The sequence below is a fragment of the Lemur catta genome, chromosome 1 (assembly GCF_020740605.2).
Source record: "Lemur catta isolate mLemCat1 chromosome 1, mLemCat1.pri, whole genome shotgun sequence".
Lineage (NCBI taxonomy): Eukaryota > Metazoa > Chordata > Mammalia > Primates > Lemuridae > Lemur > Lemur catta.
In genome coordinates, this window is record NC_059128.1 from 211145067 (window position 1) to 211158458 (window position 13392).

At 41.1% G+C, this 13392-nt stretch overlaps 1 long non-coding RNA gene across 1 annotated transcript; it reads right to left on the reverse strand.

Moving 5' to 3' along the window:
* Positions 1-7131: 7131 nt before the first annotated feature.
* Positions 7132-11836, reverse strand: LOC123630362. Its single transcript, XR_006732657.1, has 2 exons — positions 11785-11836; positions 7132-7418 (listed from the first exon to the last, which is right to left on the reverse strand). It is a non-coding gene; the product is annotated as an uncharacterized LOC123630362 (long non-coding RNA).
* Positions 11837-13392: the final 1556 nt, after the last annotated feature.

Here is a 13392-nt window from a genome sequence, read left to right on the forward strand (position 1 = left end):
TTTTCATGTATGTTCACCTCTGCTAGTGAATGTTTAGTGCTGTTCAACAATTTCTGTTGCAGTGTGGTGGAGCTGCCTTCCAACCATTAGTATAGTTACAGCAGCAGCCAGTGCTACTGTTTGAAACTATCTTAGAAATCAAGTGAAATCACATAAATACATAAGTTTAGTAGACTTTTTGTACATTTGAGATTCATTATGTACTGAATTGCCTGTAGTTGAACATTTCTTAAAAATGGTCATTTCCCTTACATATCTGAGCCCAGGAGAATGCTTGATCATTATTTGCACTTGCAAATACTTTTCCAAGATGTCTGCAGAAGTCAGTGATGATACTAAGAGCTAGAGTTACTAGTCTTGGCTAGAAAGACCCCATAGAGATAATGCCTACAAAGAAGAACATTAATGGGGCTTTGTCACTCCTTTTTATCCATGGTCAACTGCCATACTTTAATGAGTTGAAAAGGAATATCTTCTTATCATTGGACTCTGTAAACTTTAGTTAGCTTTAAGTACTTTATCTGAGGCACATTGTAATTTGGACAGATTTGTATCAAAGCTCCATAGATTTTCTCACAATAAAGTATAGTAATGGGTGGGAGGATGATGGGAGGATCATAAAACCAGGCTCTGAAGCCCAAGTTTTTTGCACTATGGTACAACTTCTTTCCCAGAAGTTAGTACTGTCCAAAAGTGGAGTAGTGGTACCTGAAGCAGCAAGCTCTCACCAAGTAAACCAAAGATATCCATCTGTCCAGGAGTATTGCAGAGGAGGTTCTTAGGCTGGGAGGTTATAATAGGCAGTACGTACTTCAAGCGAGAAACTTTCATGTGTTAGAAAAGTGCAAGTGAAGAACAGTGAAAACTTGGTCTCTTATCCACTGAGTAAAAGAAATATTTAATTAGTGCCCACTATGAGCCAGGTTCTGTCCTAAGTGCTTTACATGGATAAGTTCATTGACATGGATAAGGGACTCTTGTTATCCCCCAGTTTACAAATAAGGAAATCAAGCTACATCCCATATCTTACAAGTGGTAAGAGCAGCATTAGAACCAAAGCAACCTGCTCCAGAGAATGTACTCAACTACTGTGAATTCACAAGCAGAGAAAATAAACACGGTGGAAGAAGGATGTTAAGTAATGATGTTGGGGGAACAGATAGTAGTGTGTTCAGTCCTGCAAGGAAAGTGTTATTCCAGGGAGCTATGTAATAAGGCAGAAAGGATGCTTGGCCTGACAACAGACTTAATCTCTGGGACACTGAGGAAGCCAGTTAACCTTTCTGAACCTCAGTTTTCTGATCTGCAAAATGGAGATAATGACAGGTGATATTTTTGAGCTTGAGCTTTTGTGCATTTTTAACGTCTTTTTTGGATATTCATTTTATTTGTTCACTTATGTTTACTTCCTACTTCTCAGCTGCATTCACTATTGGTTAGGTTGCTAGATTCCTGAATGGATATTAGTGCCCAGAAATTACTGAAAAGGGAACAGGATGTGGAAACTTAAAGCTTATTTGAAAAGTTGCATTGAATGTTATTAGAAATGGAAATAGAAAGAGAATTTTATTCTATTCCTTGAAAAAAGATAAGCTACTACTAGCTCTAGTAATGACTTGTACCATAAACAAAAAGACTTATCCAAATACACTGGGAGATAAGCAAGAGAAGAAAAAAACATTTGGTAAATGTTCACTTATTTAAAATTTTAGTATTTTAGTCACTGAAATTGTCCCAGCACTCACAATCAATGGTTGGACACAGGTCCTAGGCAGTAGTGATTTTATATGTCAAAGAGCGCAGATTCTTGCTTTTTCCATTAGAAGAATTAAATCCTCCTGAGTGGTATAACTTTAGGCACAGTGCCTCTACTTATGCACCCAGCCTGAGAACAACGTAATTGAGAGTCTGTCTCATCACAGCTGAGTGTCAATGAAAACCCTCTAACACCTGTTCAGTTCAGTAGCCACATGTGGCAATTGAACACTTGAAATGTGGTTCATACAAATTGAGAGGTGCTATGAAGTATAAAATACACACTGGGGTTTGAAGACAGTATAAAGAAGAATGTAAAATATCTCAATGATTTTTATATTGATTACATGTTTAAATGATAGAATTTTGAGTATATTTGGTAAAATAAAATATACCATTAAAAATAAATAAAATATATTATTAAAATTCACCGGAGGGTTTTTTTTATTTTTTAGAATGTGGCTACTAGAAAATTTTAAATAATTACATATGTAGCTCACGTTATATTTTTGTTGATTGCACTACTCTAAAGGGTCTCACCCAGGCTGCACCAGGTCACTCCTCAACACAGCAGTTGACTAGTACTTTGGGATGAAGGGCCTCATATTCATTTCTATTCAGTTACCTCTTATTCAGTCAGCCCAGTGGCCCAGGCTATTATGATGTTTTGGGATCCTCCAGTTGTCTGTGCCTCTCCACTTGATATTATCTCCACAGGGTATTGACTGAGACATAAGATTTTCATCCCAACAGTGAATAAACATGCTGACCAAAGAATTGAAGCCAACTTTTGGGTTTTGCCACTAAAAGCTTCCTCCAGGTTGACAACAATCAGAACATCAGGGTACAGTCATGTCAACCTCCATGAAAATAACCAGTTTTTCATGTAGCCATATTTCTTCATCTTTTCCACAAGGATATGCAGAGAGGCCTTGATGAAACCCCGTTAGAAAATGAGGTGTGTCCGACATGACTTATTCTTAGTGAACCCATACTAGGGCCTAGGAATCAGCACTTCCATATCTACGTGCTTAGAAATGATACTTGCATTGGTTGTCATAGTCTTACCTTCCAGAAACATTGCCCATCTCCAGGCTTTCAGCCTCTCTCTCCTCCACAGTGCCTTAAAACCACAGACATGGTTAGCAACCTCTATATTCTCTCAGTATTCTTGGATTGTGTCCAGTCCCAAAGACATGATTTCCTTCGGAGTGTTCTTCGGAGTGTTCAAGGGTTTCCTACAATCAATCGCCTCTTCCCTCTTGGGCTTCTATTTCCTCTTACTGATGTTCATTCTACTCTTGATATTGCAAATGTCAGTTTTTGACAGAATATAGAAGCAAAATGGGAAGTTTTATATGCCATTGTGGTTAAAATGTATATACTCTAGAATCAAACTGATTAGATTCGAATTCCAGTTCTACCACTTATTTGCTGTGGCTCAGTTTCTCCATCTGTGAAGTAGTGATTATAATAGTACATATTTTATAAGGTTGTTGGATGATTGGAAATTTACAAATGTAATGCCTTTCTGGGTACAGACAGGCAAAAAGAGCAAGTTATAATCTATATTGCTTAATTGAGGTTTGGGAAGTTTATGATTTTTTTTTTCTCCTATTTTCCTACCCTCTGCAATGCATGATGTTTGTCTCCAGAGGGCACTAAAATAATGCTGTGAGAACTGTAAAATCAGCTCTGGGGCTCCAAACTTTTTTTTTTTTAAGTCATTTTCTGGTTATTGCTACTAAAAATCAAGATATTAAGTAAAACAACAATGTTGATAATTTTCAATGCAAACCCAAATACTAATGCATCTTAACTATCAGCCCTCTTCTCTTAGCCTCCCTTAATTCTAATATAGAGAAGGTGGATTCCACATGGGCTGGATTTTTTATTTGGAGCTTGATTCTTCCAATAATAATAAAATCAAGTGAAAAATACAGGATGGCTCCTAAGAATTAATAACAGCTGTGGAAACCATTGCAAGGAGCCAAACTAGGTGATTAGGAACAAGTCTTGTAATTAAACCTTCTGTCTTTTCTATCAATTAGGTCATTAAACTGGGAGAATAGGAAATGTGATAGACAAGGTTTTCAGCAAAGTGTTTGATGATTGATCTCGTGATATCCCTGGGGACAAAATGAAGGCATATAGTTGGATTCATAAGTCACTAATTATGGTTGAACATGCTGTTGATTAATGGATCAATGTCAACCCGGAAGGGAGATGTCTGTGCTGGCACAAAACAGAGCTATGTTCTCAGTCCTGATCTATTCAATACTCTTATTGATGGTGAACATTCCAGGAAGAGAGCTTAAAATATCAGGTGCCTATTGTGTGTAAGTCACAGAGTTTTCATAGCTCCTATATGTTTGTCAGTTCAAAAAGTCCTAGGAGAGGAGCAGGACACATCAAACCTGACCAGACAAGCTTTTGACTCTTGTACAATGTTTCAGGTGGGAGAAGCAACTTAACCTGGAGCTATAGGGTTGCGGTGCGCCAACTTCATCCACAGCATTTGTGGGGAAGCATGATTTGACAGCAATGCTATCAAGGTGTCCCTTGAATTGACGTCTCCTAACATAATCACAAGGACACTTGCACTAAATTTTGTGGGCAGAGTAACCGTAACAAACTGCAGTCAATTGAATAAAAAGTATAACCATCAGGGACATTACAAGGAGCTATAAGATTTCAGATTGTAAGAGTTGAATGCCTCTGTTTGTGTTTTGTGGTTTGGTAGAGGAATTTTGACACTGGTCAGAGCAGGGACTGTTCCTTAATTCTGCTCAGCAACTGTTGTAGAAGAAAAGCAAGGGTCTCACAAAAAGCAAGATGATGATACCATAAGGGTGATGTCTCAGTTGCCATTGCCATGTAAAAAATTACCCTACACCTCCTGGCTTAAAGCAGCAATATTTATGTTTTCTCACAAATGTGCAATATGGGCTGGGCTTGATGGAGAGAGCACCATGGCTCCATTTGGTGTCAGCTGGGACAGCACAAAGGCTGGAGACTGAAATCATTTCTACTCATATGTCTAGGATTCTGGGAGAACTCAAGCAACTGGGAACTGGAACTAGGGAATCTTTGTCTCTGTGTGGTCTCTGCAGCATGGCGGCTTCAGTACAGCTGGACTTCTTACACATTGGCTCGGGGCTTCTAACACACATGTCCCAAAAGGGAGAGGGAACAAGCTAGAAGCATAATTTCTTTTTGTGACCTAGCCTCATGTGTCATGCAGTATCCTTTCCTTCACATTCCTATTCATGGGGGCAGCCACAAATCCTCATTCATATTCCAGGGGAGGGGAATTAGACTGGATCTTTTGACAAAAGAATCTCCCAGGTTCTGAAGGATTATGTAGATCTACAAATATTGATGTGGTCATTTTTGGAAAATACAATTTGTCCCAGCTGATCACATGAGGTGACCATACAAGTAGCAGCTGAGCCTGTGGAATATTAGAACAGCAATGGAGGAGCCACATGGCTCACAGAACATGAAAGAGGACAATGGAATTCGGGAAGAATGAAGTTACTATCTGCAAGTCCATGAGTATCAGCCCCCATCCCTGCCATCAAGGAAGGAAAGGATTCTGACAGCTGGAGTTTCAGGGATAAGACCTGAGCAAATGTCACACCATTCTGGCCCCTAAGGTCATTCCTTTCTCTGCTGGGGAGCCTAGGAAACGTGGGCTACACATCAGTGATCTTCATGAGAACATGAGAGATACCGATTAAACTGTGGACACTCAAAACCGAGAGGGATGTCAAAAGACAGGTCTGGTTCCTCACTACAGCTGCTGAAACCTGTCAGACCCCAACTCCAGGAAAAGAGGATAATTGTTTTTAAACCTAATAATACCTGAAAAGTCTCTTAAAGTCAATAGTATCTTCTGCACTCCACAGGACTCAACACAGTACAATCACTAAATCTATTTCTACTGAATGCCAGGCACAGTGCAAGGTGCTGGGGTATATAAGAAACATTTTTAACATAACACACACACATAAAACTACAACAAAAAACTAATTAACCACCACACAAGACTAATAAATCCTTAGTCATTGGCCAGTAAAAACTTTTAAATGTTTTAGTTAAATATGGAAAACTGAGTTAGTTACCACAGAAAAAACACTTACAATTAAATGATGACAGAAATACATCTTTCAACAGTTTATCCAAGAAAAAAAGGAGTCCATGTCCTGCATTGCCTGCATCACCAGTTCCAGGATAGAATTACACATTTATGAAGGGGGACAAGAAGAAAGGAATTACTGCATGTATTGACTATATGATATTAATAAAAATATAAGCTTTATTGGATTTGTCTTGCATTTCACAGTTTTCCATTTATTTTAACGAATAACATTAACCACTCATATATACTAAGAATACTTACATGGTTGTGGGCTTAGAGTCCTCTGAAAATATCTTTAAAACTATTTTTTCTGGTTTTATGTTGGCAAAATTCTCCCACTCCTGTTTGTTTGCTTTATCCTTTTCTAAATTTCTAATTGTCTGTTTTTTTTGTTGTGTGATTATTCATTTTATGAGTCTTGAAGCAGGCATCTTTTTAAGATACAGATGAAGAGGTTTTTACAATTTAGTAATAAAATGTATTCATTGTTCGTCATGCACAGTGGTATTTCGGAATTTCAGCCAACTCTACTGACAGCTGGTGGGTTTCAGAGTCCTTGCGGGAACATTTTCTAAAACGTTTGTTTCCATGAGAGGGTGCTGTCTACTGTGGCGGGTGTAGGGCTAGTGTACATTTTGTCCACTATAGCGTTACGGGTGGAAACCGAATGATCTGCGCAGCTTCCAGTTTATTCTAGCGTCATTTTAGCTCCCCCTTCTGATTGGTGCCCAGGCCTATGCATGCTACCCCTCCCCATATGACTCAAGCAGGGGCTCTTTGTATTGATACTCTTGTCAGCCAGGGAAAAGCCCATGGTCTCTGGTGTAGAGAGGAAGTGGACAAAATTACAACAAAAGGGAAAGAGAGAGCTCAATTGTGGAAGGCTTTACAGCTTTAATTTGGTATTAACAAACCCAATAAGAGCAATTGTAGGGGTTTTTCAATGGGAAATATAGATGAAAACAGTATTCTTGATGAATCATCAAACATTTATTAAGCAGCTACTATATGCTTATATGCATGAAGTTGAGGAGGCACAAGGGACCAAGGATGCTCAGAGCCCAGCCCGTGTATAGGGGAGCCCAGCTGGTGAGGGTGGGGGTGCAGGCTGTGTCTACCCCAGCCCCTGCAACTGATGCCCGAGCTCAGACTCCTTCCTAGCACACAGCTTACGGGGGCTTTCCAATGGATGAGGCCATCCCTGACCTACTGTTTGCTAAAGATGGTTCTGGTTCATGGGAAGACCATTTTTCTCCACTCCTGCAGCATGGCTTCCATCACCTTCTCTCTCTTCCCCTTCCTCCTCCTTCACACATATTCTTCTTTGAAAATGTCATCATCACCTCTCTTATGCATGGCACAGAGCTAGCCCTTGGGCACTGCCATTCACAACACAAAAAGCGGGCCATGGCAGAAGAGCTGCCGAAAGCAGGGGCAGCAGGTCAGTTGTGGCTGCTGCAAACTTGATACATGTACTCTGAAAGATGGCTTTTTTTGTTCCCCTGAAGTATAACGTTATCTGAATGGAAAGAATGGTGTTAGAATGGTGAGAACTTTAAATCACACTTATGTAATATTTAACAAAATGTAAATATTTAGCTAAGGAGAAAACTAAGCAATAGAGGTAACTGCAAAAAAATCAAGGTCTGACAGCCACCATGGTTATGGTCCCATTTCTGGAACAGCTCTAGCCTTCTGCACCCCAAAATAATCTAGCCTGTAAGTGGGGAAGAACATGTGTGTGTGTGTGTGTGTGTGTGTGTGTGTGTGTGTGTGTGTGTGTATGTGTGTGTTAGGGACGTCAGCAGAGAGTGGCAGAGCTGGTGGGTTAGAATTTCTATTCAGGGGTGGGGCTCGGGGTAACCTCCCTGGGACTGAGGGGTGGAGAGGGCAGCCGCCATGTCACAGAGCAACACTGACATAGCATTTTCTGTTCCACTGAGAAAACATCTTTCATAGCAAAGGAAGGGAGGTGCTGGTGGAAATTAGGGGGCCCAAGCCCCAACCCCATCCTCTGCAGGTCACCCTGCACGTCCCCATTCCCTGATAAGGTTCTCTGGCCAATAACTTTTCCTTGGACTTGTCTTTGAACTCGTGAACAAAGGACACATGAATAACAGACTGACTTTCAACTTACATTTCTTTACATTAGAAAGTAAATCAACCTTGAACTGTTAGTTTTGGATTTCCTACAAAGAGACAAAGCTGCCACCTCCTCTCTACAATCTCACTACATGTAGTCTCTTGGTTTAAACTGTCCCTGGTAACCATTTTCCATCCTGTCTTAAACATCATATGATGCTCCCAAATTTCTTCCCCTACTCTTTCTCTCTTTCTTTCCTTTCTTTCTCTCTTTCTTTTCTTTTTCTTTCTTTCTTTCTTTCTTTCTTTCTTTCTTTCTTTCTTTCTTTCTTTCTTTCTTTCTTTCTTTCTTTCTTTCTTTCTTTCTTTCTCTTTCTTTCTTTCTTTCTTTCTTTCTTCTTTCTTTCTTTCTTTCTTTCTTTCTTTCTTTCTTTCTTTCTTTCTCTCTCTCTCTCTCTCTTTCTTTCTTTCTTTCTTTCTTTCACTTTCTCTCTTTCCTTCTTTATTTCTTTCCTTCTTTCTTTCTCTCTCTCCCTCTCTCTCTTTCTTTCTTTCTTTCTTTTTTTTCTTTCTTTCTTTCACTTTCTCTCTTTCCTTCTTTATTTCTTTCCTTCTTTCTTTCTCTGTCTCCCTCTCTCTCTCTCTCTCTCTCTCTCTTTCTTTCTTTCTTTCTTTCTTTCTTTCTTTCTTTCTTTCTTTCTTTCTTTCTTCCTTGTCTTGCTCTGTTGCTCTGTCACCCTGGGCTAGAGTGCAGTGGCATCATCATAGCTCACAGCAACCTCAAACTCCTGGGCTCAAGCGATCCCCCTGCTTCAGCCTCCTGAGTAGCTGGGACTACACCACACCAGGCTAATTTTTTCTATTTTTGGTAGAGACGGGGTCTCGCTCTTGCTCAGGCTGGTTTTGAACTCCTGAGCTCAAGTGATCCTCCTGCCTCGGCCTCCCAGAGCACTAGGATTACGGGTGTGATCCACCACAACCACACCCCAAATTTCTTTTGGTTAAATGTCATATGCTCTGTTCACTTCTGAAAATATGATGTGTATTAGTATAAATGAGAGAACATTATTTTGTAATAATGATCAAATGACATAGGGACTACGAGAGCACCACTCCCTTCTTCAGGGTACCACTGCCCGCCGCTGGACATAACTGCCTGGCCCTGGGCATCACTTCCCACAGCTAAGCACTGCTACCTGCACCTGGGCACTACCTTGACTGCTTGACACTGTCCTTTTGTGCCCCAGCTGAAGCCATGGAGCACACAGGGCCACACAGAGTTCTGTACAAACAATAGGAGAAGGGCTCTTTGCTCTCCTGTGTTGTTCCCAATGACCATGGAGGCTCTATTACAGCCTATGGGTCCCGACTCCCCACCTCTCCTGCAGGTGGTCTGTCCCACCAGTTCCCAGACAAGCAGCAACACAGCCTAGGACGCATCTGAGCTTCTGGGACTACACAAAACATACTAGTTATCTATGCACTCTGTCCTATTAAATTTAGGAGTGGGACACTTACATTGGAAAAGAAAAATCAAAGCCTGTTGATCAAGTGGCGAAGTTGGATATTTATTCAAATTAAGTGGGAACACAACAAAATGTATATTGGCATGTCATTCGTGATACGGTGTTAATAGAAATAAAGACAGTCATATCATGTCAACAGAAATAAGATTTCAAATGCAAATGTTAGGATAGTAAGGGTAGAGATTGTGATATTTTTATAAGAAAAATTCCTTTTTCCTTGTATGCTGACTCTCAACTGTGTCACTTGGTATGACCCTAGTTAATTTTATAAGTGCCAACACTTACACTGTTTTCTGCACCACTCTAGGTTCTGTTTGGAGAAACCCACCCCAGTGGAGTAAAGTGGGGTTGTGGCAGTATGGGGTAGAGGACAGAGGACAGGATTTGGACCCTGGTCAGAATTCCACCTCCACCACTTGCCTGCTGTGCAAATCCCTACACAGAAGTTGTGATATGAAAGACAGAGAGAGAGAGCAAATTAGACATTGGGGATTTTTAATCGAATTTTCTCTTCATTTGTATTTGTTCTATTATTTGATCTATCTTAAGTATTTTTAATTTTTTATTTCAATAAAATGAAAATTTTATTTTTAATTAAGAATATTTTATTTTATTCATTTTCAAATCTGCTTTCCCCCACCCTTGCTTTGAGAATAACATGGCTAGATTTAATTTACTGGGCAGGTGCCTAGCAGAATGGCACTTGGAAGAAAGGACTAAGAAAGGCCTGGAAAAAGGCTCCCTGTGGAAAGGCCAGCTGAGCATGGCATCATCCTGGAAGAGCACAGATGTGAACAGCTCAAGAGCTGGGACTCCACGTTCAGAAGTATTTCTGACCATTCCCTTAGTGGAGTCCAAACTTCTCCACCTCTTGACTTTGCCAACATATTTCTTCCAGCCAGATAGCCATATTCCCATTTCCACCTATCCAAATCTTGCCCATCCTTCAGGGTCAAATTCAAAATGTCCCCTGTTCACAACACTTTCTTTCCTCTCTCCTTGCCCACCCTCAGCTGGAAATGATTCCCTCTCTCCCGTGAATGCCTATGGTACTTGGCTCCTCTAACATACTTCTTATGATGTAAGCCGGGACTGGCTACATGATCTATGTAGCCCAATGTAAAATGGCCCCTTGTTAAAAAATTATTAAGAATTTCAAGACAGAAGAGCATTACACCAAGCACAGGGTCCTTCTTAGTGCAGGGCCCTGCACCCCTGCACAGGACACACACGTGAGAAGCTGGCCCTGATGATTATATTTGTAGACTCCAATGGGAACCTAAGAGTCCCACTGGGCAAGTGCAATCTTTTAAATGTCCATTGGAATCACCTCCCAGGGAAGCTCCTGAACTGCTCCCCTCTCCTTCCTGAGGCCTGTTTCAGGGCTCAGCATCTATGTGCCTGGTTCTCCAGTGATTTAGCTGAGTGCTCTGCACCCTGAGCCCCCACCAGCCACTTTGACCTATTCCTACTGCCCTCTTACCCTTGAGTCCTGCTACATTAATTCCCTTGGGGTGGCCAAGCAAATTATTTCTTTTCCTGCAATACCACTAGCTCCCTTTCTTTCTAGTCCCTCCTGTTGCCAGGACCCTCTCTTTGCCAGCATGTTGATGCAAAAAGAGGTGGTCCCCAACACTCTTTCACCTGTTACATTTCTTCTGTCTGAATAAGTGGTAACATGGCTGCTAACCTGATGCCAGGGATGTTAACGAAGTGTACTGTCTTACTTAATGCTCTCAAAAATCCTTTGATGTATGCACTGCTATAATTTTTTTTTTCCAGATGAGTAAAATGAGACTCAGAGAGGGTAAGTAACTTGCCCAGGGTGATAAAACTAAGGACCCCTTACTTTTAGCCACTAGGCCATATTGCTTCTACACATAGGCTACTTGAAGGGAAGGCCTTATCTAAGTCTTTAGTATTGCCTATGTCACCTCCTTGTGCTGTCAGTTCTGGTGTGTTATCAGTGCTACTACGAACTTCTATTTATTGATAGCTTACTGTGGGTATGCCAGGCCCTACACTGAGCATTTTGCAAATATTATCTCATTAAATCCTCTACACATCTCTACTAGCCAAGTTTTATTGCCCATAGTTAACAGATGGAGAAACAAAATCTTAGTGAGATTTACTATCTAGTTAGGTCACATAGCTAATAAATAGTGGCACCAGGGTTTGGACTTGAGTCTGTAGGAGCCTTAAATGTAGGGCTCCTAATTAAGCTAAGCTACTCCCATGCCCCATTCCCACCATCCAGCCCCTCTCCATAGTACTTACCCTTACTTCCTGCTAGTATCCATCTTCCCGCCACCTCAGTCGCCATTAGAATCTGAGTCCTGGAAGCTCAATCTGTTGCTTAACTCACCAAATGATTTGGCTGCCTGTTGCACAATCCCAGCGCACAGAGAAAATTGCCCACATTACCTGCCCTGGCTCTGTGATCTGCACCCTCACAATTTCAAATCATTGCCTTCTACTGTTCTAACAAGAACAGAAGCAAAGACTTCCCACGTCCTTAAGTGTATTCAAGAGATCAGACAACAAATTGTGAAGAAAAGCTACAGCTGAGAGCCTTGCCAGATCCAAGCCAAGCAGGAGACTTAGTCTCCTCTTACATATCTTGTTCGCCTCCTGTTTTTTCCCTCTCAACACTGAAGCAGTCTAATCAAGGCAATCTATGGAGAAGAATGGCCTGTTTGTTGGTTTCATTGTTAATCCTTTTGAGGGTTGGGATAAGCCTCAGAGAAATTCAGAGAAATTCTCATTCCCTACCAGTGGCAGCTGGCTAAGCTCAATGCCACAATTATTGAGTGTGCACAAATCCTCACTCACTCAGATAGTTACATAATTAATTTGACTCCTAATCACAAGATGCTTCATCCTACTATTGAATCATTGGTGCCAGTCCTGCCTATTCAATAGGATCATGATATAGTCTCAAAACTAATTCATCTGAGAAGTAACTGAAGGAACAGGGATATTGGAGGCCAGGAAACGGAAGGTACAGCACAGATGTCTCTAAATACCTAAAACCCAACATAGAGACCAAGGATTTAGTCTGTGCAGTTGTTTTACTCTGTGTGTATTCTGAAAGCAGAATCTGGGCCCATTGGTGAGGTTATAAAGTAGGCAGGAAAAACATCCTAGTAACTTGAGTGATTCAACAATGGAATGGGCTGCCAAAGTGGTAGAGAGGGTCTTGTATCTGAGCACCCCAAGCAGACACCAGACATTGGAGGGAGACCCTATGTAGAGTGATAGGCTGGTCTGGAGACCCTCAGTCAGGGATCATGTACAGGAGAGGAGGCAGGAGCTGAGGATACAAAATTGAATAAGAAATAGACACTATTGTCCTCTGAGAACCCTTCCAACTCAGGGACCATGTTCCTCTGGATTTAGTGCAGGCTGAAGGCAGGAACCACAGCTTATACTTCTCTTGTGTGTTCACAATAGCTGCCATAGTTTTAAGGAATTAGCCCCAACAGTGGGCATCTGGAAGACAAGAATTATACCATTCATCTGTGTTTCCTTAGCACCTAGCACAGTGTAGCATCCAAGAAATAGTTTGGAAGTTAATACATATGTGTTTAGGGACTACTCAATACATGTCAATAAATGGACCCACAGAATCTTCAATATTGACTCACTGTCAAAAGGACGAATTCCAGTCCCAATAATCCACATGACGGGTAAAGAATTCCCCAAATTTAAAAAGGTGCAATGAGTTACTTGACTCCAGGGACTCAGTATAACTTTCAATGGCAAGGACACAGCTCTTCTGAAAATCCCCACATCCAAGGTCCCCAGCAAGCACACCATGGGGCTCACTAGACGATAATTCCACCTCTCATCTTCCTTCTTGTTTGAAGAGTGCCACTCACTCAC